The sequence below is a fragment of the Sitophilus oryzae genome, unplaced genomic scaffold (assembly GCF_002938485.1).
Source record: "Sitophilus oryzae breed Bouriz unplaced genomic scaffold, Soryzae_2.0 scaffold_1396_pilon_pilon, whole genome shotgun sequence".
Classification (NCBI taxonomy): domain Eukaryota; kingdom Metazoa; phylum Arthropoda; class Insecta; order Coleoptera; family Curculionidae; genus Sitophilus; species Sitophilus oryzae.
This window is the reverse complement of record NW_022146055.1, coordinates 8417616-8443815: the sequence shown is the minus strand read 5'-3', so window position 1 is coordinate 8443815 and position 26200 is coordinate 8417616.

Sequence of the window (26200 nt, the reverse complement as noted above, 5' to 3'; positions counted from 1 at the left end):
AGAACTTAAATCTACACTTAGCTGTTCTTTATGTAATCTTGCTTCAAACAGTAACAGCGTGAGGTGGTCTCGCATCTCTGTACTCGGCCATCCAATACAACAAAAGGGGTTAGAATGAGGACATCATGAATTGGAACAGCCGTAACTACTAACTAGCCTATAGATGGGAATGAAGCAGCATGGGGCTCAAGCTACATCCACGCTGGGGCACTTTATATGTAAGAAAAATCATTCCTACTGGGGACACTCGTCCACAGGACATCCGTACATATGATAATGGTACAAGGGAACACTACCCGTACCTTGGACCATAACTTAGGAATCAATACATAGATATGGGACACCTGCCCATACCTTGGACACAGTCCGTCCATAAGACCCTAACAATATGAAACTCTTGTTTAAAACCAAACAAGGTCTAATAAACAAAATACACCTACCTCGATTACTTCCGAGGGCTCAATAATAAACAAAGAAACTGCCCCTTCTTTCATATAACATTCTGGAGGACAAAAGCAAAAGAACACCAATGTGCCAGCAAAATACAAATACGAGTTAAGGTGGGTCAATCCAAAACTCTACCCTAAAAATATTCAATAATAATAACGAATCTAATAAAGATAATATCTCATCTTTACCTGTTGCTTTGAAATAGCAGCTGATTCAAATTACACAGCAAGATTTAAATAATTGCAATTTCTCTAAGTCAGGACTATTGAGATGGCAGATGGCCAACCTCAAAGTGAAGTTAAGCACGGAGAGCGACCTAACTTTGGAGCGATGTTGACAGCGCCTCCACAGAGCAGTGAAACGATAACAGGGTTGGCGACTAGTGAACGTAAAAATTACGCCAAGCGTGCCAAATATATCATCAGGCCTGAACGATACGGAATCCGATGACGATACGCCAGTCATCATATATATCATATATAAAAAAGACATGTAACGAACTAAAAACGTTACAATGTGATGCGTAATGATAAATACCTACTTATCCAACTAATACTGCAGGGCAAAATAGATAGCAGAAGAGGTCAGGGACGCCGACGAACATCATGGCTGAAAAATATTAAACAGTGGATGTGAATGACGACCATGCATTTATTCAGGGCGGCTGTCAATAGGATTATGTGGACCAACATGATTGCCAAGATCCATAGAGGATAGGCACTGAAAGAAGATGAAGAAGAAGAAGAAGGAAATAAATAAATAAAAGTGGCATCTGGACATTTTTTAAAACAGCTACAATCTGAATCGCTAGCGGGAAATTTAATTCCAGTTAGTCAGTCCGGTGCCCCAGCCCATGGGTGGCAACAATGAATTTAATAATCGGGCCCTCGATGACGCAACTAAAACTTTATTGGTATCGCTTATAGATAGATACTAGTAACACTAAGTATCGATATTTAATATTTATCATAATAATCGAATTCAAAATTTGACTTGTCACATTACTTTAAGAGAATATCTAGGCAGTTACACAGAGCTCCATGTGAATGCAGTCGACTAACTGTTTAATAAATAGGCTGTAGTTCCATAATGGTTATGTTGGATCGGCTATAAGCATTGATATAACTATATATTATTTTTATTGTTTTACCTTATTATCTGTTATGTAAGCATGGAGAATTCGTCGTAATAAAAGAGTTATAGACACTTAGATCTGCGTATAAGTTTAAAAAAATAAATGGTGGTATGAATAGTAGTTGTTTTATTTGTGTTTTAGCGTACGACAGGATATGTCGATCATCTACTACAAATCACTGTGGCAATAAAACATTCACCGTTTTACGGCGTATTAAATACGAGATTTATGGTGTATATCTGTCACGGATTTTTTCTCTCATTCTATTTATTTTTAAAGTTATTTTATGTCGGATAGGAATTAAAACCCGCAATAAACGAGAAACACTTGGAGAAACACGTATTTCTGTTTATTGTTTTTTTTTATAAATTGGTCGTGCTCGTTTTAGTAAAAATATAATATCTACGATTTAGAGGGCATCCTTGACGACTGTTACAAAAAAGTGCAGAGGTTTGCATTTGAAGTTTCATAAATGGTTTAAAAAATTGTGTGTGCACTGTGTGGACTCCATTCGTGTACCTCTATCCAGGTGCCGTTTGGTTCCAATCGACCAATTAAGAAAAATCCTGATGATTTCGCTCATTTAGAGGCATGCATTGGTTTGATACGTCGGGGGCGTCATCGGGTAGTCGGGTAGTCTGTCTCCAATTATGCCGAAATCGACCCGCATTTTAATTCATTATCAAATCCTTAGTCCCACCCTTATGAAGGTTATAATGATATAAAGATGATATAATGTCATTTTTACAAAACTTCAACGGTTTTTGTAGACGTATCTGTTTTAAAAAAGTAAAACTAAAGTGCGAAATACCCATATAGGATTTTTTGGAAATATTAATTAAACAAAACTAGAAAACGTCATTTTTACAACATCACAAGCAAATAAAAATTAATACGTAGCCAAGAGTCATCATTCAATATTTCCCTGGAGGTGCCCAGCAGTGCCTAGGGGGGGCCGTCACACGCGGGCACCCCTGTAGTTACGCCAATGGGTCCCATGTACTTGTAAAACACTGATGATACACCTCACATGTATTATATATGATATGTGACAGGTCGGTAATGCTCGGTTAGGTCAACGCTGTATTATAAGGGTATAAATATTTTCAAGATGGCGGCACTTCCGGAAATACCGGAAGTTGACAGCAACTTTCATATTTTAAATAGGTACCCCCATTTTTTATTACATAGTTAAATTGTCTGTAAAATTTTATGAATTTTGATATTAAACACTCTATACCTAATATTAACTGTTTTAAGAAAAAAAAAATTTTGGAGGAAAAAAAACTGCCTGTCAAAAAAATCGGTATAGCCTAAACGACAAATTTAGTGATTACCACAACCACTGTGGCATAAATTGAAGACATGTGGCTAAATTGTTCGAATGTCATACAATATTGGCCGTAGCTGTCATGGAATTGAGGGATTAAAAAATTACCATAAATCATTTTTTTTTCAAATGGAAACACATTTTTATATTTCACCAGTGAAAATGTTTTTTAATTCGTTACATTTTGATTATACATGTTCCTATACCTAAAATAAATCGTTTTTAAGTTATTTAAGATTTAGTTTTAAAGGGTATATTTTTTTGTTTTTTAATATCTGGCCATGTCATATTGCCATTGGGTATCACCTGGGTATCACTAAAAAGTACGAGATATATTTTTATTTTTTATTTTTACTCTTGGCTTTAGGTCGTTGGGGTTGCAAAGATGTTACTAGATTTTGTTCATTATTTATATATTTTTATAAATACACTTTATATAGTTTTACCCAGGCAGTATTTGTAATATATATGAAATTCAAATAATTAGTTTTTTAACAGAAGGAAATAATTTGTGTCATGGTTTGACACTTAATGTCTATGGAAGCTAGATAAAATCAAGAAAAAAAAAGCTTTATAACTAAATCTTAAATAGCTTAAAACCGATATATTTTAGGTATAGGAACAAGTATAATCAAAAAATAATGAATTTAAAAACATTTTCACTAGTGAAATAAAAAAATGGGGTTCCCTTTGAAAAAAGTTATTTATGATAATTTTTTAATCGCTCAATTCCATGACAGCTACGGCTAATATTATACGACATTCGAACAATTTAAATTTTGAAATAGATAGCCACATATCTTCCCTTTATGCCACAGTGGCTGTGGTAATCATTAAAATTGTCGTTTAGGCTATACTGATTTTTTTGACAGGCAGTTTTTTCCTCCAAAAATTTTAAATATTTTTTTTCTCAAAAATGGTTAATGTTAAGTATAGAGTGTTTGATATCAATTTTCATAACATTTTGCAGAGAATTTAACTATGTAATAAAAAATGGGGATACCCATTTAAAATAAGAAAGTTGCTGTCAACTTCCGGTGTTTCCGGAAGTGCCGCAATATTGAAAATATTTTTAACCGATAGATCTCGTTGTGAAACAGCGATGTGCAAAAAATCTCCGATCTAGATATTAATTTAAGAAAAGTCTATAATTTTTTTAGTCTACTTATAGTACCTACCGGAATTTCTATCTGATCTGAAATATAAAATCTATAAATCTAATTTAAGCTTCAAGAGCTATTTTCGTATTCGCACTGATGACGTTAAGTACACAAACTTCGTATAAAAATAGAAATTTAATTAGGTTCCTTTCAACCGCCAATAAAAACTAATCAGAACGCTTTATGGATGAGGTGTCAGCCTGTTCATCAACCACAAAAACTAAATTAATCCGTTCATATCTGTGCTCATCACATTCTCATCAATCACCGCGGTAAAACAAGATCCTATTTTCCTCCTTTCCAAAACAACCACCTCATACTTTCGTCCGCTTTTTGTCTCTAAAATGGTCTAGTGCAATGTTGCCACATCAACTAAAAAGAGTTTTTTTTTTCAAAAAGAAATACCGTAGTATTGGTTTTATTTATTATTTATTTTAAAATATCTAATTAACTTCATAAATACAAAGAAACTCCCACAAATTATTTATACCGGGTGCGTCTCAAAACTGGCTCACCCCTATAACTTTTTTATTTTTTTAGTTAAAAAAACGAGATTTGGTATGTTAATATATGACTTAAATTGAGATTGATTGACGTATTCAATTGTTTTCGTCACTTCCTGTTTCACCGGAAATTATAACAACTTTTGATTTTTAAATGACACCCTCTGTACTTTTTTACTTTAGTTGATAGAAAATAACAATCTGAATAGAATGACATATCATATGTCAACTTTTGACATTTTCGCGGTCAAAATCTATTTTTCCAAGGCTCCTTGATTAAAAATTAGTGTTTTTAACATAGCCGTGGCACTCTAGATTGAATTTTAAATACTATTTTTTATTAAGAGAAAATGTCAAAAGTTGACATATGATATGTCATTCTATCCAGAATGTCATTTTCTATCGAATAAAGTAAAAAAATACCGAAAGTGCCATTTAAAAATCAAAAGTTGTAGTAATTTCCGGTGAAACAGGAAGTGACCAGAAACAATTGAATACGTCAATCAATCCTAATTTATGTCATATACTAACATAACAAATCCAGTTGTTTTATCTGAAAAAATAAAATAGTTATAGGGATGAGCCACTTTTACTCGGTATAAATAAAAATTAGAGACGCACTCGGTATAAATAAAAATTAAATTACTTTTTTGTCAAGTTCGTAGGTGAGAATTATTGTTAAATAATGTCTATACCTTTGTGGCTAGTTCATTTCCTTAAAAAAAGACTTTTGGGTATTTCGCCACTGGAGGAAAATCTACAAAATAAAAAAATGTCTATATCTCTAAAAATACACTAGATACTATACAGGATGAGTCTTAAATAATTGCAAATATTTTTAGGGGCAGTATATGACCCCAGAATCACCGTTATGAGTTTTTTTTCGCGAAAAAAAAATTGAAAATCTGAAATTTTTTGAAAAATTTTTTGGAAATTTTTTTAGTTTTTACTTAAAACCCATAATTTTTTCATAATATGGCAACATAGGTAATGGATTAAACTTACAAGAAAGAAAATTTAAGAAAAAAATATTATTTTATGGAAATTTTCGAAATAAAATAACTCGTTTATTTTGGACTTATTTGAAAAACGGTAAAGAAAAAATATGTTTCTTTTATCCAGATTTACCAGCCCTGAAAATATTTCCACTTATTTAAGACTCACCCTGTAGTGTAGCCTAATATTTTGAATGTTATATTGTATCGTTATTTTCTATAATTTTTAATCAATATACTAAGGAAGTAAATTGTAATTTTAAGATATTATGTGGATTAGCTCGAATATTGAGATGATCCAATATTCTTAAAAGTTTTATCAGGTCTAACTTCCAACCGACACTCTTCCTCACAACACTCACCTTGTAAAATAGAATAACTTTTACTGGTAACCTTTAGTAAATGTTATTTTCACTAGTGAATGTTAGAAATTTAGATAGTTAGATACTAGTAAAAGTCGACAAATTACTTTAAAAAATGTCTATACCTATATGGCGGATTCATCTCTCCAAAAAATCCTAAAGGTATGGGTATTTCGCCACTGCAAGAAAATCTACAAAATAAAATAGTTATTTTTTGTAAACACTTCTGCGTTAATCCAAACGGAAACTACTTGTCAGAAGTTAGCTTTACAGATATACAAATTTGCCTAACGAACAAAAAAATTCTTAACGTTTCGGAAAGTTTATCTCTTTCCGTCGTCAGAAGCAAACAAAATACAATGAATAAAGAAAAAAACTATTTAAAATATTTAAATTCAACTATTCGAGAATACTTTAGTTTTTTAAAACAGATACGTCCAGAAAAACCGTTGACGTTCTTTGTTTTTTTTTTTATATACGACGGAAAGAGATAAACTTTCCGAAACGTTAAGCATTTTTTTTGTTCGTTAGGCAAATTTGTATATCTTTAAACCTAACTTCTGACAACTAGTTTCCGTTTGGGATTAACGCCAGAAGTTTTTACATAAAATAACTTATTTTATTTTGTAGATTTTCTTGCAGTGGCAAAATATCCATCCAAAAAAAAATCCCATGGCGAAAAAATCCATATATAAGATTTTTTGGAGAAATTACTTTAAAATACGACATTCACTGGTCCAATGCGTAATTGTTAGCATTTCCTAGTGAATGTTAACAATCACTGAATTTCCGACTTTCACTGTAACATATCTAAAGTTAGAGCAAATTTTGTTATCTGGCAACATCGCCGCACCCTAAAATGCAACAGGACCAGCTGAACGCAACTCCCCTGCGAGTCCCGACTTTGTCTTTTAAACATGCAATTTGTATTGCCACTAAGTCGCGATCCGCGCCGAGGATGATTAATGGAGTTTTTTTAGGGCTTGCTGGCTGGCTGGTGGCAACAGCGTAGGGGTGACAAAGTTGGTTAGAGCCGTTCTAGTGCAAAAATGAATCGGAGCGGAAAATGAAAAGTTTAAAGGGAAAGAAAATCGGGGTTTCTGGAGGGTTTGGTTTTATCGGTCGGGGATTTTTGAATTTATTCCTTTTATTTTTGTTTTTGCGTAGGTGCAGATAATAAATTTCTTCGTTATAAAACACCATTAAACTTTAGAGCTATAATATTTTTTAATAGTGATAATTTTTGTTTGTTAATTTATACTTATTAAAATTATCCGTACGAACAAAGAATTGTTTGTTAAAGTATAAAAGTGGAGTTTTAAAATATTTTTTTCCGGGTACACATTAAAAATTTTAAAATTTATAAAAAATAATTTTAATTAAAAAAAAAATAAAAAAATAGATATAATATAATATAATAAAAAGAAATTTTAATTTATTAAAAATACAATTTGTTTGGAATATATAACATTAATGGACTTAAGTCCAATATCGTCTTTGTTGACAAAGATATGAAAAAAAATTCTGTGTGCATTATGTGCGCTCACTTAAAGTGAAACTTCTTACTAACAGCTATTAAATTGGAGGATTTGAAGGATATATATTTTTTATGAATGCTTTTTATAAACTTATAGTTAATATAAAACCTTATACTATTTTTTTTATTAAAAAACGATAATTCAATCACCCGGCCGGATAGCCCTGAAAGCTGTGGCCATTAAACCAAAATTACTACATCTATATCTCTGACTACTACTAACCAACAATTTGTTTTGTATAGTCTGTGTGTCGTGATCCTGGATTGGACCACCGTCGTCACCAATCTTGTAGTCGCTGCCACCAAATGTTGTAGTTCTCTATTTGACTCGTATCACCACTTGTTGGGAATGTTATTCTTTATTTTTTTTTATAATTAAATTCTTACTAAGTTGTTATTACTTTTTATTTTTAAACTTTTAATACAATGAAAATACGAGTTACTAACTCTAATTTTGGACTGGCAAATGAGCAAGATGCTTTGCTTAGACCGTCATTCAGAAGCTACAAATCTATCTATGAAAATATACATGAAAATTTACTTCCTAGCACACAACCAGAGGATATTGGTACACATCAAGGTTGGTACAGTATTAAGTTTATTATAGTGATTTTCTTAGCCGCCTATGGTACAGACCTTTACCCAGTGTTACCACAAGCTTAATTTTCATCGGGGGAGATTACCACGAGATAGCGGGGTTAAATTGTTTTATAAAGTGGTAGATCTACCCCGAATGGGGTGGCTGCGGCAACACTGCCGTTACCACTTTTCTTAAGGCGTGTGTCACGGCCTTGAATTTTTCCTCCCAAAGCGCGTAAAGAAAGAAATCAGGGTAATGCAATTGCAAGTCAAAATACAAAGCAAATGAAAATATTGTTAACCCCAAAAATATTTTCGGCATAACCTCAGGATATTACCGTCACTTTTTTCTGTTTATTTAAGAATGAAAAATAAACTAGTTTACTAAGACACTATACACTGACTATATAGCCAGTTTGACCCTGTGCACCGTCGCTCACATAGCCTACCCATCAAATTTGGTCGCGATCGGACGACAGACGACATCAGCTTTTGACGTTCATTACTTCAAAACTAACTGTCACAGTGATACGTATCGTACACGGTCAAGTTGGCCTTGGTCCAATCTATCGATATACCAAATTTGATTTAAATCGGACGATTTTTTCGCCATTGATGATGGGGTTTCATAGTGCACGATATTCAAATATTATGAAAACATTCCAGGTTTCAGCCCCCTGGCTCAAATACGGTCCAAGTTACGACGTTCCAAACATCCATCTCAACTTCCTCATTGTCTTTCCACTTTTTCGATCGTTACCACTTTTAGTAGAATGTTTAGGAGGAGAGTTAATCACCGCGACCTTACAGATATATTGTGTATTCCCTTGAGTTATAACGAGCTATAACTCATCATACAGTCTCAGGGCTTTAACAAAAGCCAGTATCTGAGACGGCTCCACAGAGGCCAGCTCTCCATCCTCGACATCAGTCGTATCAAAGTTCAAGGCACAAATAGTCGTCGGTTCGGCGCACTCAGTGATAAGGTGTTCTGGTGTTTCCCCATTTTCCCCACAGAATCTGCATTCGTCGTTGTTTCTCAGCTTCAGCCTACTGAGGTGTTCCTTAAGGAAACTGTGTCCTGTTAGAAACCCCGTGACAATCCGAAGATTGTTTTTACTTAAATCAAGAAAAACCTTTGATTTTGAGCGTCTTAGACCGTTGGAGGACACCCATTCCAAGTTACGGACGGAGTCTTCCAGATTCTTCAGTATGGCTTTCAGTTGGTTCAGTTCAAAGTTCCCGTTTGGAAAACAGAACGATTCTGGATCAGTTAGTAGAGTGTTTTCTCTTTTTCTAGCTAGATCATTTGCTTTTTCATTGCCTTCTATTCCTTGGTGAGTAAGCACCCAGAGTAGGAGGACTTTATTTTCTTTACCTAATTTGTTGAGCTTCTCTAGGCATTCTTTGACCGACTTCAAATTGATGGTTACTGAGTTGATCGCGTTTAGTGCTGCTTAACTATCGGATAAGATGGCAATTTCCTGTTTTCGATAGTTCCTATCTCAGATAAATTGTACGCATCTTTCGATAGCGTAAATTTCTGCCTGAAGGATACTGGGATAGGTGCCCATTGGTTCGGAGTATTTAGTTTTCGGCCCAAATACTCCTATCCCTGTCCCTGCTTTCTGATTTGGTTTTGGAAGCATCAGTATAGCACGTTATGGTATGGTCTTTTACATGCTGAGTAAGCGTTTCTTCCTTCCAATCCTTTTTATTACTCAATACTACAGTGAGGTGTTTCTCAAAGTTATAAATTCTTGGTATGTCATCCACTGGGAGTTGGAGAAGTGGAATTTCCTTTTTGAGGGTGTTCCAAGCCCCTGACCTGAAAATTCTCCCGGTACTGTTTCCGTCAATGACCATTCTAATAATTGTCGTTATTGCATAACTACCCAGGACAATGTGCAGTGGTGTTAGGTCTAGAATAATAATATTGCTGCTGTTGGACATGTTCTCATGGCACCTGTGATGCCGATACATGCCAGTTTCTGTATTTTGCACAGGTTTTGCCTTGCTGTACGTTGCTCTAGTTTTGTATACCAAGCAACTGCTCCATAGGTAATCATGGGTCTTACTATCATGGTATAAATTCAGCGCAAAATGTTAGGGGCACAGCCCCACCTATTTTCCGCCAGTCTTCTGCATATCATGAGAGCCTTTGTGGCTTTGCTGGTAATGTTCTTAATATGCCTGTTCCAGAGAAGTTTATTATTCAGGGTTATTATATTATCCACTTTTCGTATGTTGTGTTGCTAGTTCGTGTGTCACGGCTTTCAATTTTCAACCCCAGCGCGTAGAGAAATTTTACTTCAAAAAAATACGGCATAAAAAACATAGCACAGCTTAAGCGAGAAGATCCATTAGCCTAGAGGAGATAAAAATCTTAATTTATTAAAAATACAACTTTTTTCGAATATCTATTCTAACACTCCCTTTATGTAAAACGGTCCGGACCGGCACATTGACTTTCAAAAGAGCGACAAGAAAAACACGGGCGACGCCGACCCGGGCTTCCATAAACTGTTTGCCTATTCTTAAAAATTCATCCGCCCCCATAAGACGGTATAAAAGAGGATTTGAACTCGCCCCCGACTTAAGCGCGCCGGGTTTTGCCATTATCCGCTCTTTCACCCTTAAGTGATATCAGCATACGTGGGCGGAATTTTAAAATGCACATTTTATATTTCGCTTTGCATCTCATTTTCCGGCCTGGGTAGTGGGAGCGAGAGGTGTGTTTTATTTAAAGTGGATTATTTTTGACTTATTTATTTTAAATTATTTAATGCAATGCCAATATTAAAATTATAGAGTTCAAATTTCGAAACGATTTGCTTTGAATCGAAGTCATAATTTGTTATATTATATATCGGTTCTCCGAACTGCGGAGCGAATAGTTCCTGAAGAACTAGTCTTTAAAGTAACTTGAGGAAACCAGAGAAAACAATATTTTTTTTTGAGATATTTTCATCAATTGTTAAGATATTCTCAAAAAATAATACTACAAGGCAGTAATAGAAGCCCTAGCGAAACAAGGTATTGACAGGTTTTATATAGACACTCTCGACAATATACAGGGTGTCCCAGAAATAAGTGAAAGTATTTTAAGGGCTGATAGATCTCGATAAAAGAAACACATTTTCTCTTTATCGTTTTTCAAATAAGTCCAAAATAACGGAGTTATTTTACTTTGAAAATTTCCAAAAAAAAAATGATTTTTTGATAAAATTTTGAACCACTGGATCTTTACTGGATTTTCTTTCTTGTAAATTTAATCTAATACCTATGTTGCCATATTATCAAGAAATCATGTTTTTTAACTAAAAACTAAAAAAAAATTCCAAAAAAATTTTCAAAAAATTTCGAATTTTTAATTTTTTTGCGAAAAAAAACTCATAGGCGTGTTTCCGGGGTTGAACTATACTACCAGTTAAAATACTTGCACTTATTTCTGGGACACCCTGTATAAAGAATCAAAAGCAAGATTATAACGTAACGTTATAACGTATGATTGAAAAAAAAAACGGCGTCTATTCAAAGAAATGTAGATCGCTGTCATTTTATAATTTACATATAAAATGACAGCGTGATATATGGGAAATGTCATCAATTATCATTTCCCAGCTAACTGGACGCCGTTTTTTTTCGCTCATATGATATATAAAACAACCCCAGAGTTCCCAACCGGCAAAGGAGTACGACGCGACAGGGAGACGCGATATATCCAAACCTGTTTAGAAGAAATCTTCCGTCAACTGGACTGGACCAGCAAATGTTTAAAAATAGATAGAATATCTTAACTATCTAAGATTCGCTGATAACATAGTCTTAATTGTCAATAGTCCTGAAGAACTGCAAGCACAAATTAATCAACTAAACAGGGCCACCAATAAAGTGGGTCTCAAAATGAATCTACCAAAAACTAAAGTAATGTACAGGGTGGTCGGAAATGGTCTGTTTTAACAGAGAAAACCTATTTCCTGACTAAATAGAGCAAAACCGACATAGATATCATGGGCTCGATTTCTGAGACACGTTCAATGGCATAAACCGACTGTTGTTATTTTCACTGCCAACTGAGATACGGGATCTTTTTGAATTTCTTACCATTTTGAAAATTGCCCATTGCCCATAACTTTTTTATTTCGCGAAATTATAAAATTCTGTAAAGACGTTCCTAAGGCACTTTTTTAAGCACAATCCAGTGGCGTAGTGATTTTTTTTGTATGCTTGCCCTTTTTGTCAGAAATAATAAAAAATATAATTGTTTAAATGGAAATCATAGTTGGCTATGAACTTAAAAAATGCTGGCGCTTAACCATTTCGAACGAAGTAAAGTTATGGGCACCTATTTTTAAGAATGAAAGAAATATTATGTTTTTCATTTTTGTATCGAAGTGTGCCTTGATTTTGTGTTGACCTAGTTGTCTAATTATTTTTTATTGCAATTTAATATTCTATATTATTAATTATCTGCATAATTAAAGACTTTTGAAAAGATAAATTAACATTCTATATTAGTTTTAGTGATTACAATTGAAATCCACACAAATAAACAAAGAACAAAGATAAAAAAGTATTTTTTGAGTGACGAATACAGTTTTCTAAAAAAACTCATCTAAGATGTTCAAACTGAGCACCTCCTCGTTGAATACATAATACACATCTTTTGCGCACAGAGTTACAGCGATTTATTAGGCGAGCTGGTGTAATAAGTCCAAAAACTTGCCTAGTAGCCTTCTGCAATTATTCTTCTGTCGTCCAATGGTTCTCCTCTTATATATAAGGTCGTTTAATTTCCCCCATAAAAAAGTCGAAAGTAAAATCACAGGACCTAGCAGACCAAGATATGGGGCCCCTTGTTCCAATCCGATTCTCTCTAAATTCTACATTTAATGGCGTTTTAATTGTAATTGGCAAAACTAATATAGAATGTTGATTTATCTTTTCAAAAGTCTTTAATTTCGCAGATAAATAATAATATAGAATATTAAATTGTGATAAAAAATAATTGGGCAACTAGGTCAACAGAAAATCAAGGCCCGCTTCGATACAAAGATAAAAAACTCTAATATTTCTCTCATTCTTAGAAATAAGTACCCATAACTGTACATCGTTGGAAAGGGTTAAACATCAGCATTTTTTTAAGTTTGTAGCCAACTATGATTTCCATTTAAATAATTATATTGTTTATTATTTATGACAAAAAGAGGAAGCAAAGAAAAAAACTGACTACGCCACTGGATTGTGCTTAAAAAAGTGCCTTAAGAACGTCTTTACAGAATTTGATTATTCCGCGAAATAAAAAAGTTATGGGCAATTTTCAAAATGGAAAAAAATTAAAAAAGACCCCGTATCTCAGTTGGCAGTGAAAATATCAACATGCGGTTTATGCCATTGAACGTGTCTCAGAAATCGAGCCCATGACATCTACGTCGGTTTTGCTCTATCTAGTCAGGAAATAGATTTTCTCTGTTAAAACAGACCAATTTCGACCACCCTGTACAACGAGCTAGTGGAAAGGAATGACATTCTAATAAATAACATAACACTGGAAATAGTAGAAGAATATATATATTTGGGAAAACTAATCAGGCTCGGGACCTCTACTACCAGAAATCAACAGAAGAATTAAGTTCGCATGGAGTACTTATGGAAGAAAGTCAATCATATTCAAATCTAGATTGCCACTCATCATCAAAAGAAGAAAACATTCGACCAATGTGTACTACGGAGCTATGTGTACTACCAGTCATGACCTCTTGCAGTAATAAAGTTAAATAAACACCGCATCACTGAGATACATTCTTTCTTGACTGTTCATTGTTTAATTGTATCCCAAGAAGCCATTTTACTATTCACTTTACAGAAAATAGATATACATTTTCGTTTCTATTTTTAAATCGCAACCAAAGTTGATGTAAAATCGGCCTTGTTGATACGTTTTTTTATTTTCTATCAAAATCGTTGTCCCGCTTTCAACGTGGTAGTAGCAAAAAGCGTATTATAATGTTTTACTAGAAGACCAATATGTCTTAAACCGAAAAGTGTTGTAAAACGCTAGAAATTTCGAACTTTTTAAAACAGCCAATGTCCACTCTTTAGCATTGAGTCGTTCCAGTGTGGCGGCATAGCCATCAATAGACAATAATCGGTCCAACTGCAAAGAAAGTATGTAAGGGAGGCTACACCATAATGGAAATGGTTGATCAAGCTGAAAATGATGATGACTATGATGATGACTATCAATTTATTTTAAAAAATGTTTCTTTTGGCCAGAAGCATTAAAATACCTGCACTTATTTCTGGGGCATCCTGGGCGAAATTTAATTAGAATTAATAACTAATTATATATTTTATTGCATTTTGGTTTTTGTTTACAAGCTCTTCTAGTCTAAAACTTTTGACAAGAGATAAAGTTGTGTTTTTAGCTACATACTTAGACTACTCATACACCAATTTTGAGGTGTTATTTTGAAAATCATTGAAATAAAGGGGTATTTTAATGATAGTTACAAAAGAAATGGTCATTAATATGAGGAGCCGACTTACTAAATGTATTTTGTCCATTTTTTAAGATTTTCAGCTAAAGGTGGCATTGCAAACTACATACACAGAGTTATAATATTATACCAGAAACGATGTGCTGTATGTCCATTGACGGTAGACAAACAAACAGAAGTATGTCATTGTGTGCTGTGGACATACTGCTGTTTTAAAAAATGTATATACCTATGTCCCTATGTGGCGGATTCATCTCTCCAGAAAAATCCTTTATGGGTATTTCGCCACTACCCTGCAAGAAAAATATACAAAATAAAATAGTTAAATAATAATAATACTTATAAAATTTAATTTAATTATTATATTTAATAGTTTTTTACTGCTGTTTGTTTGTCATTGCCAGATGAAGTTTTTTTTGTACTACAACTTCGCAATTTTTTTAATAATACGACTTAAAATAATGAATAGAACTACGACTGGGGACCATACAGTTAGGAATACGGCCCGTGCCCATGGTAGCAGAAAAACAAAGAGAAATTTCACGTCTAAAGGATAGTCAACAGTTTTTTAAACATTTTTCAGATATCATCAAAACTAGATTTTTCACATGTAGGTGAACTATTTTTTTAATTTTTTATCCATTTTTCAAGTACTAGTTTTTCGGTAAGTTTCTTGCAAAAAGCGTGGCAGTTTTTCTTTGTTTGCCAAAATTCAAAAAAATGGATAAAATGCATCTAGAAAGTCTGCTCCTCATATGTACTACTATAATACATGCGTACCTATACCATTTGTATACGTATGTATTATAAGTATATTATTGTATAAGTATACAGGGTGGTCCGAATTGTATTCCGAAAACTTTGGCAGCATATTCTGCAGATAAAAATAAGTAAAAAAGTTTGTAAAAATAAGTATAAATGTATGTCCTAAAATGCTTAGTTTCGGAAATACAGGATGTACAAATTTCATTTTTATTTTGATTTCCCTGTTTTCAAAATAATTTCTGAAGCAACGTCAATATTTGAATGAAAATTGGTATCTAGAAGTTTTTTGACATGATAAATTTGATTTTGATGTCAATATGACTCCTATACTTGTAGAGGGCGCCACCTACATATTTTTTAACTAGTTTGAAGAGTAATAACGTTTCGTCTTTACCTGTATAAAACTAGTGAGTAAAAAAAATATACATTTACGACGTTTTTTATGTAAAAAAGGTCTCTTGGTAAAAATCGATACGAGTAATAGTTTTCAAGATATTTGAAATCGAAATTATTAATACCTGTCATCATTGACATAAATTAAACATGTTGATTAAATAGTAATTAGACTGAGATCATAAATTTGAAAGTTTTTGTGCCAAAAGTTCAAGAGACACTGTTTTATCATAATTTTTTAGCAGAAAAATTTTTGATTAATTTAAAAAAATAAAAATTTCACATCATTATTTCACTCAAATAACTATCTACTCCAAGTGATTATTTTTTGTCAATAATGACATGTATTGACTATTAATGTTTTTGTGTCAAAAGTTCAATAGAAACTGTTGTATTATCATTTTTTGGAAGAAAAATTTATGATTAATTTAAAAAATAGAAAGTTCCCAAATTTTTCATTTCAATCAAATAAACTATCTACTCAACATGCTTATTTTTAGTCAATAATGACATGTATTGACTATTTCTATTCTAAATATCTTAAGAACCTTAACAAGAGACATTTTTTACGTAAAAAATTACGGAAATATTTATTTTTTCATTCAGTAGCTTTATACAGGTACGGACGAAAAGTTATTACAATTCAAAACAGTTAAAACACATGTAGGTGGCGCCCCCTACAAATAGGGGTCATGTTGACATCAAAATCAAATTTCTCATGCCAAAAAACTCCTAGATACCAATTTTCATCCAAATATTGACGTTACTTCAGAAATTATTTGGAAAAAATCAAAATAAAAATGAAATTTGTACACCCTGTATCTCCGAAACTAAGCATTTTAAGACATACATTTATAAGAACTTTTTTACTTTATTTTTATTAGAATACGCTACTGAAGTTTCCGGAATACCGTTCGGACCACCGTGTATTATTAAAAGAGAGAAAATGAACGAATGAAGAGAAGATTTAAAAGAACTGAAAGAAAATAGAATGAATAGAAAATATAAAAAAAAATGATAATAAAGATTTTACAACTTAATATAAACGTTTATGATAACAAATAAATCGTTTTATGGTTATGAAATCCATATGTGTATAGACATTTCATCATTCATGTTCCCAGATATTATTTTCCGTATACCGTCGGTTTGCGGTAAACGTTAATTACAAAAATCTAATTATAAAAACTCATTGTAGTTAAGTGCAGCTGAAGTACAAAAGGTCGTAAGTTGCGAACATCGCTATTGGTGTCACACAAATTATTGTCCACCGAATTAGTCGTTCCATAAAGTCATGCATAAAACACAATCGTCATAATATTAAAGATTGTAAAAATGTCAGTACAAATAATGATATTTTTCTCTGTAACAAATTAATTTGCCATACACAATTTCTTCATTACCGACTGAAGAGATAAACGCGCTTCTTTTATAGCGAGACTTTTATGACCAGTTTTTACAAAGTTGATTTGGAAATAGTAATTTTAAAGATTACTCTTCGCCGGTATAATGATCTTAAGCTTGTCGCCCACTTGGCCGTCACGTCCCGTCCCGTTCCGGCCCGTCAAAATACGGATAGGATTAAAACCATGCAAATGAATAGACTACCGCACATTAGCCCGTCACGGCACGGAACGGCGAGTCCGTCGACGGAACAGATTCCAGCTCTCCGACTCTCCCCGTCAAACGACGGTCCGTGCCAGGACGGGCCGGTCAACTGTAACGCGGAGCCGGCCGGCCGGCGCTGGCCTGCATTAACTTATGGAAGCCTTTCGATCGCATATATGTTTTGCAATTATTTTGGCAGTTGTTATTGTTAAGTCCGAGAAAGCAGTCCTAAAGAAAAAAATTAGGGAAATTAAATCGTTAAATAAATGATGGGACTCTCCGCGTTCAGTCCGCTTTTGATTAATGGGTGGACCCACATTTTCTCTTTATCTTCTATTTATTTTCTTCTTCTTCTGCCAAAAATGCGGCCGCTACAATAACTTCTTCATCAGAACTGCTGCTTTCACACATAGTAAAAATGTCAGTACAAATAATGATATTTCTTCTCTGTAACAAATTAATTTGCCATACACAATTTCTTCATTACCGACTGAAGAGATAAACGCTTCTTTTATAGCGAGACTTTTATGACCAGTTTTTACAAAGTTGATTTGGAAATAGTAATTTTAAAGATTACTCTTCGCCGGTATAATGATCTTAATCTTTGATCATCTTACATACTTCTTTTATAAAACAGCGGCGCGCGGCCCATGGAAGCGGGGGAAGCACAGCTTTCCTAAACTTTTTAAAGATAAAAAATATAAATAGTTAAACGTTAATACCTAATACTGTTATTTTATAACAAAAGATTAATTTAATTTGTTAAAATTATTTATTTGAAACCTTACATAAACGTAGTAAATTTAATTAGCTTATTACTGCCGGATGCGCGCCTGGCTATCACCGCCGGTCGTCTATCCCTCCTTCATGTAGGTGTTATTGACCTCGAACGCAAATGACAAATTTAAGCCGGAAAATCGCGCACCGTTGCTAGCCATAGCAGCGATCTTTCGGCCGCCTTCCGCGACTTTTAATTTATCGGGGCGGGTTCGCTTGCCATTTTATAGGTAATATTGTATTTTTTTTATTTAACTTAGTGGTTTACTGTTTCGTTTGTAATGGAGGGTCAAGAAGGACAATCTTCTACTTCTGCTAGTGTGGACAATAATTTAGACTATGTTTGTATTGTATGTGTGTTATTAAAGAGATTTTCTAGTCGGAACTTCCAAGAAAAAAGTTACATTATTAAGTCTGGTAGGCCAACGGTTCCTATCAATTTAGAGACCAGAGTGGAGAAATCGGTAAAAAAATTCACTAGACATTTTCATGTTGTTTTACGACAAATATGAGTGGTTAACCGGCTGCAATAAATTATCCAAATTATTTTGTTGGCCCTGTTTACTTATATATAGTATTTTCATCGAACAATGGAATTAGCCTCGGAATTTTCAAAGGTAAGTTTTTTAAGAAAATGTAAAAGTAATATCTCGAAATAGTTTTTTTTACCGATTCGCTTCCCCGCCTATAATTGTCACCGCACGCTGCTTTTATAAAACATAAACCGGAATTTTTATTTCTAAATTTATTGACTCAGTTAAATACTTAATAATTATTTTTCTTAAAGTGAGTTTCATAATGTTAATTTAAAAAAATTGGCGCCGGGAGGCACGTATAGCCGCCCATACTAAAATATGTTAATAAAAAGTTGGTAGGCAGTCTTTTAGTTAAAAAAAAAAGGAATTTTTCCAATTTTTTTTATCTCAAAAACCGCGACTTTGACTGATTTTGATGTTATTACAAATTTTGTTGCAAATATTATTCCTAATCTTAAATTGAAAACCGCGTTTCGCTAGCTACTGTAATTTTTAACCCCCTCCCGAGGGTTTTTAACCCCCTCCCATACCCCCTTACCAACCCCCCACCCCCACCAAAAACTAATGACCAGATTCTCGGGTGCCACAGTATTTTTATGCCAAATATGGTTAAAATAGGTTTAGCGGTTTTTGAGTTATCGTGTTACAGACGGACACATACAGCCGTTACTCGCTGACGAGTATTCGACACACATAAAGAAAATGGTCACGCAAGGCGTTTTCTTTCATGAGCTTTTCTGTGACTGAAAAGCCCGATACGTGATGTTAACTGCCTACCGCACTCCGGACATTCAAAAATCTCATTGCTTTGTTGCCTCTCTACTTTTTGGTTGCCGCGTTACAGACGGACACACAGACAGACAGACAGACACCATGAAAATATTTTGTATTTAGGTCATATTATGACCCAAATAACTCATTTTGAGTGAAATAAAAAAATCTTTTTTTTGCCGATCTTGATCTCCATATAAAAGATCAAATATAAACTGATTTTTTGTTATAAATACTCTTTTCGTAAAAGACGCCAAAGAAAGATTTTTCGTTAAATTTTAAGTGTCATATTTTTGATATTTTTAACCCTATTTTCATGAATTCTTAGTAAACTGTATACAGAGTGTCTTAAAAAATATGTGCCATCACTCGTAGGGAGATTCTTCACGTAAAAATAAGATTTATTTTTCATATCAACATAGGCCCGATTCTGCTTTGTTTCGTAGCTACAGGGTGTTAAAGTCTTAATAATTTTTCGATTTATTATAATTTTCTTCCAATTACTTTTAGTGATTTGGATGAAATTTTGAGGGTAAAAATTATTACTATAAGTGCTACATATTTTAATGCTAAAAAAGTGTCGATAAATTAATCAGGGACGTGCATATGGGTTATCACTGGAATATTTAAAAACATGTGCGCCACTGGCTATTTATCTTTTGATATCAAAATTGTTGTGTAGGTCGTTTAATGCCAATTAAAAATTATCTCTTGATATTTTGTCGAATTCGGCCTCCTTGATGAGATAAACGCACTTTAATTAATCACAATTAATAAAAATGAAATTAATAAATTATATATTTTACCTAATTTATTATTAAATATTATTACTATCGGTTATTATTACTATTAGTCCAACATAAAGCAATTTCAAATAATAAAATGATGGTATTTAAATAAATTACAAAAATCCTAATTTTAAAAAGTTTTAACACCCTGTAACTCTAAAACTATGCATTTCCATATCCATGTTTATAGGAACTATTTTTCATATTTTTTGAGGAGGAATCAATAAGTACTTATTTAAAACCCTAGGATATGATATTAACATTTTTTAAAGGTTGCTATTCTTGGACCCAGGCAAATTAATCCTTTTTTTTTCATATTTTTTGATGAGGAATCAACAAGTACTTAAAAGTACTTAAAACATTTGCAAGTTAATGATATTATTTTTTTTAAAGGTTGCTATTAGACTTCGATGAAGGCAAATTAATAAAATTGCGTTTATCTCATCAAGGAGGTCGAAATCGACAAAATATGGAGAGACAACTTTTAATCAGAACTAAACTGCTTACACTACTTTGCTAACAAGAGAAAAAAAAGTCAGTTGCGTACATGTTTTTTTAGAAAAATATTCCAGTGAAAACCCATATGCACGTCTCTGGTGAATATGTCGACACTTCTTTAGCTTTAAAATATGTCGCATTTATAGTTACTTTTACCATGAAAATTTCATTCGAAACGCTAAAAGCACTTTACTACCAAACCAGTTTTATAAAAAAATAAAATCGTTTTTATTATTTTATACAACGAAATTTTCATTAAATTACTTTTCGAATTCTCTAGCTTTTTCTTACTTACACCCTGTAGCATAAATAAATATTTGAGGCAATTTATTGCCAAAGAATAGCAGCGAACTATTTTATCATTAAAATATATTCATTATATTTCGCAGAAATGCTTTTGATGAAATTTGCATAAAAGCTTGACCATTTGCAGGTTTAATTTATGAATAGAAACCACCCCAAGCCAATTAATTTCAAGATCTAATTTCTGGATGTCTGCTAATTTACCTTTGTCAAAAAGAAATGTTCCTTAAATAATAAAAAATAAAGAGTACTATAATTAATTCTATTTAAAAAGGAAATTTTGACAAATTAGTTGTAAAACAGGCGTAGTCAATTTAGTTACTACGTGTTAGATACTAATTTATAAATTATGGTATTTTTCTGAACCAATATTTATTTTTTGCAAATATTTCATTTTAACAGTCCTAATTGTCAATAGTCCTGAAGAACAACAAGCAAAAGTTAAAGAACTAAATACAGCCAGCAATAAAGTGGGTCCCAAACTGAATTTAACAAAAACTAAAGTAATGTACAACGAACTAGTGGAAAGAAAAGACATTCAAAAAAATAACACAACACTGGAAATAGGGAATGAATGCTCGGGATCTCTATTACCAGAAATCAACAGAAGAATTAAGTTAGCACTTTTGGAGGAAACTCAATCATATTCAAATATAGAATAAAACATTTGAGTGTGTACAACAATGTGTACTACCAGCCATGACCTATGCATGTGAAACCTGGGCTCTTAAAACGGACATCATAAGGAAACTGCAGGTCGCACAACGCTCAATGGAACGAAATATGCAGGGAATAACTAAGAGAGACCGTAAAAGAATAGAGTGGATACGACAAAAGATCTAGATAATAGATATCATCCTCAAAGTCAAATCCCTCAAATGGCAAGAGGCAGGACACCTGGCAAGAAGAACGGACCAGAAAATTATAGCATGGCTCACGAGGAATTAAGAGACCTAGAAGAAGTCCGAACCAGAGGTGGAACCATGATATTCAGGGGCGGCTCGTAGCACTGGAAGATGGTGGCATATTAGAAGAGAATTTTTATTAGTATGTATATAGGGTGGCCATTAGTACGAGGAAGTTCTATATAAAGAAGTACATATCCTAAAAAAAATATTTTCTTTAAAATTGCAATCGCACTACCATTTTTCTGTACAGAATTGGGTTCAGCATAAAATTCAGCATACATCACACTATTGATTTATTTGAAGCACTATATACCTATGCGGGATTTCCATGATAATTCATATTTGAAAAATTTCATCTTTTAAAAAGTGGTAAAAACCTGGAGTGAATTTAACTTATTGCTATATTATTGCTTAAGTACGTATAATATAGCTACATACCTCGCTATCGGATAAAAGAAGAAATCAGAGAAAAATTCACATTCACAGGGATTTTTTATGGCGCGGCCAATATTGCAATATTATAATACTATATCTCAGTTTTTTTTTAAATGCAATACACACTGTATATTATTTTTAGTATTTTAGATACCCCAGACTTAAAAAGCGCACATTTTTGTATTTAAAATATTTCTAAATTTTTAGCAGTTGCGGAAATAGCCTTATGTAATATAATTCGCAGTATTATACCGTATGATCGAAAAAAAAAAACGGCCTCCAGTTGGCTGGGAAATGACGATCGATGATATTTCCCATATAAAATAACAGCGATCTTCATTTCATAGCCAACGCTGACGCCGTTTTTTCTCGATCATACGGTACCTATTACATAGGGTTATTGCAACAGTAAATTTTTATCAAAGCGACCTCAGGATATTTTCTCTTATATTTTACTCTGTATGGTAAAATTTTGTTTTTCTACCCATCCTATAAAAATAAAACAAAACGAAATCTGTAACAGGTCGCTTTACTTTTTGACTATACACAATTTATCTAGAAATGATTCGAAACACTTTACCTGGGGAAGTCCTCTGATGATGCATGGTCCCTCTAAATCATCATATCAATCAACAATAAGTCACTGCCCACTTTTTAGGTATTTACTTTATATGTACAATAATCAGTAAAAAGAGTAATTAAACATGCAATTCACATTAAAAAACGTAGCCAAAACAGTGTAATAACCTGCAGAATTAATTAAAACTCTGATTCAAACTAAGCCAAATTCCCAAATAATGCAATTCTGCATTTTCAGCCTGTCGCCTAAAATCTCTCGGCTGATCGGGGAACTGATCTCTGCACATATACCTCTTAAAGAACGAATGAGATGGATATACATCGTCGAGTTTGTCGCATATGGGATAGGAAGCGCGTTTAAAGGAATACCACCATGACTTCCGTTCGGTCTGTCGTCGAGGCAGCATCGTATGTTGTCTGATGGCTGATTGTTCGGGAGTCCAAGTTATTCTGAAGATACAATTGTAATCGTTTTAAAAAAGTCTATTATTTTTTTGGTGTAAAAGTGTTAAATTGAGTTCGTGTCTCATTCAGATACATATTTTTGTGAAATACATTTAAAGAAAATCTTTTTCACGTTGTCACGGGGTAACCAGGCCCTATGTAGCCGGATGCTACCAGCGTGGGAGAAGAGAAGGTCAGATTGATAATATAATCTTTTTTCATGTTGTCACGGGGTAACCAGGCCCTATGTAGCCGGATGCTACCAGCGTGGGAGAAGAGAAGGTCAGATTGATAATATTTAGAAGTTGAAAAAGTTTAATTGAAGAATAGAAGAAATAGTCCATTCTGAAGACCAAACACGGAGGGTATGGATTCGTTCAAGATGCCTGAAAGGGCGCTCTCAGTGATGAAATAGAAGAATTGGAGATAGGAAATCTATCCACGGGCCGTATAGTCCAGGCAGCTAAAGGCCGTTAAACTGAAGGAAAAAAAAGGAATACCATCGACGTAATTTATTGTAGAATGACGGTTAAAAAATACAATTATTATTAATGCAAATAGGGAAAAAAATATAAAATTGTGATTAAAGATGTATCGATTAATAAGTGTAATTTTTCAAATGTATTGGTGAGGCACTGCCTCATCTGCCTCATAGGACAAGCCGCCCCTGATGATATTAGTAAATTAGCAGGTATAACTTGAGCCCACATGGCCAACAATAGACAACTATGGGCTTACAAAGAGAGTATGTGAAGGGGGCTACACCATAATTGGAAATGGTTGAATAAGCTGAAAATGATGATGATGATTTCATATTACAATAAGGTCTGCACTAAACTGGGTGGCTGGGAATTTTTTTTTGGCATGAGAAATTTGATTTCTACTAATTCCTACTTAAAGGGGGTGCCACCTACATATTTTTAACTGGTTTGAAGAGTAATAACTTTTCTTGTATAAAACTACTGAGTGATAAATATGGATTTCCGTCGTTTAAACCAGTTAAAATATATGTAGGTGGCGCCCCCCACAACTAATTTCTCATGTCAAAACGTATCCAGACATCAATTTGCATCCGAATATTGACATTATTTCCGAAATTATTTTGAAAAAATCGAAATAAAAATGATAATTTAACTCCCTCTCTCTCCGTGATGGAGCATTTTAGGACGCAACCGTTGAAAGAATTGGAAAGATACGCAACCTAATGAGCAAATTCGTGACAAGGCTGATTTGATTTTCCCTTACGTCTCAAGTGCTGTACGGTGGAGACACCAATCGTTCTGCGGTCAATTTATAAAACACTTATTTTCTCTAATTCGGCCAGCGAAGGCATATTGAAGACGGTGTGGAACTGAAAGCGACAGCATTTTTTTTGACAAAAATATCTTTGGATGAAAAATTTGCGTTTATGTATTGAAAGTTTATTAGTATTAAACACAGAATAAACAACAAAAATATAAATTCTTTTATAGATACTGAATATGTCGTATGATCGAAAAAAGTCATTTAGTTGGCTTGGAGATGACGATTATTGACATTTACCGTAATATTTTACATAGGAAATAACAGCGATCTTCATTTCCAAGCCAACTCTGACGCCGTTCTTTGTTTAAACGTACAATATTATATAAATCAGGATTACAAATAGGATTAATCAGTAGATCTGGCAACACTGTCTTCGGCAACCACTCACTCATCGACGAGAACTACAGTACACTCCGGTACAGTATTCTCTATCCGCTGCGCTGTAAAGGATCAGCGCACAGCGGCGCAGAGCTAAACCAAATTTCGGAATTCTTGGACAGGCTGCAGATAACGTCAGCTACGTCTTGGACAGGTTTTGTCCAAAAACAGGTCACAAAGTCGCCCATAAGGTTGCGCAATCAAAGACGACAGCAGAATATGCTGCCGACGTTTCCCGAATACAATTCGGACCACCCAGTATAAAGTAATGTTTGCTGTTTTTCTATGGAGCACTGTGTATATTATTTCTTGGCTACAGAATTAAAAAATTGGCGCCGGGAGGCACGTTAGCCGCCCATACTAAAATATGTTAATAAAAAGTTGGTAGGCAGTTCTTTTAGTTTCAAAGTAGAGGAATTTTTCCAATTTTGGTCGGCGGTTATTTCCCCTATCCGCCACCTGGGGTCGTATCCGATGGGAGTGTGGAGTTCTCCACACGGATTTTCTCAAAAACGGACTACGGAAACACGAAATATCTCAAAAACTGCGACTTTGACTAATTTTGATGTTATTACAAATTTTGTTGCAAATATTATTCCTAATCTTAAATTGAAAACCGCGTTTCGCTAGCTACTGTAATTTTGGAGTTACGATTTTTTAAAATTTTTAACCCCCTTCTAATACTCCCTTAACAACCCCCCACCCCAACCAAACACTAATGGCCAGATTCTCGGGTGCCATAGTATTTTTGTGTTAAATTTGGTTAAAATCGGTTTAGCGGTTTTTGAGTTATCATGTTACAGACAGAGAGACAGACAGACACCATGAAAATATTTTGTATTTTGGTCATTTATGACCTAAATAACTCATTTTAAGTGAAATTAAAAAACATTTTTTTTTGCCGATCTTAATAGCATACCATACCTGTTGGTATGGTTGGCTAAAAATAAATATTTCTCCCATCTAAAGTGTTTCAAAATTGTCAAGGGTTTAGCAAATATTTCAGGTATTATTACAGCTGGCTTTGATAAAATTACTTCCTCCAATAATGTTTAACTTAATTGATTGAATTACTTGCAATCGAGTCACGCGACTCCCTTAAACTAGATTTTTCAATTCCAAAGAAATAAGTCAGGCGCATGTAAGGTAATTTAAAAA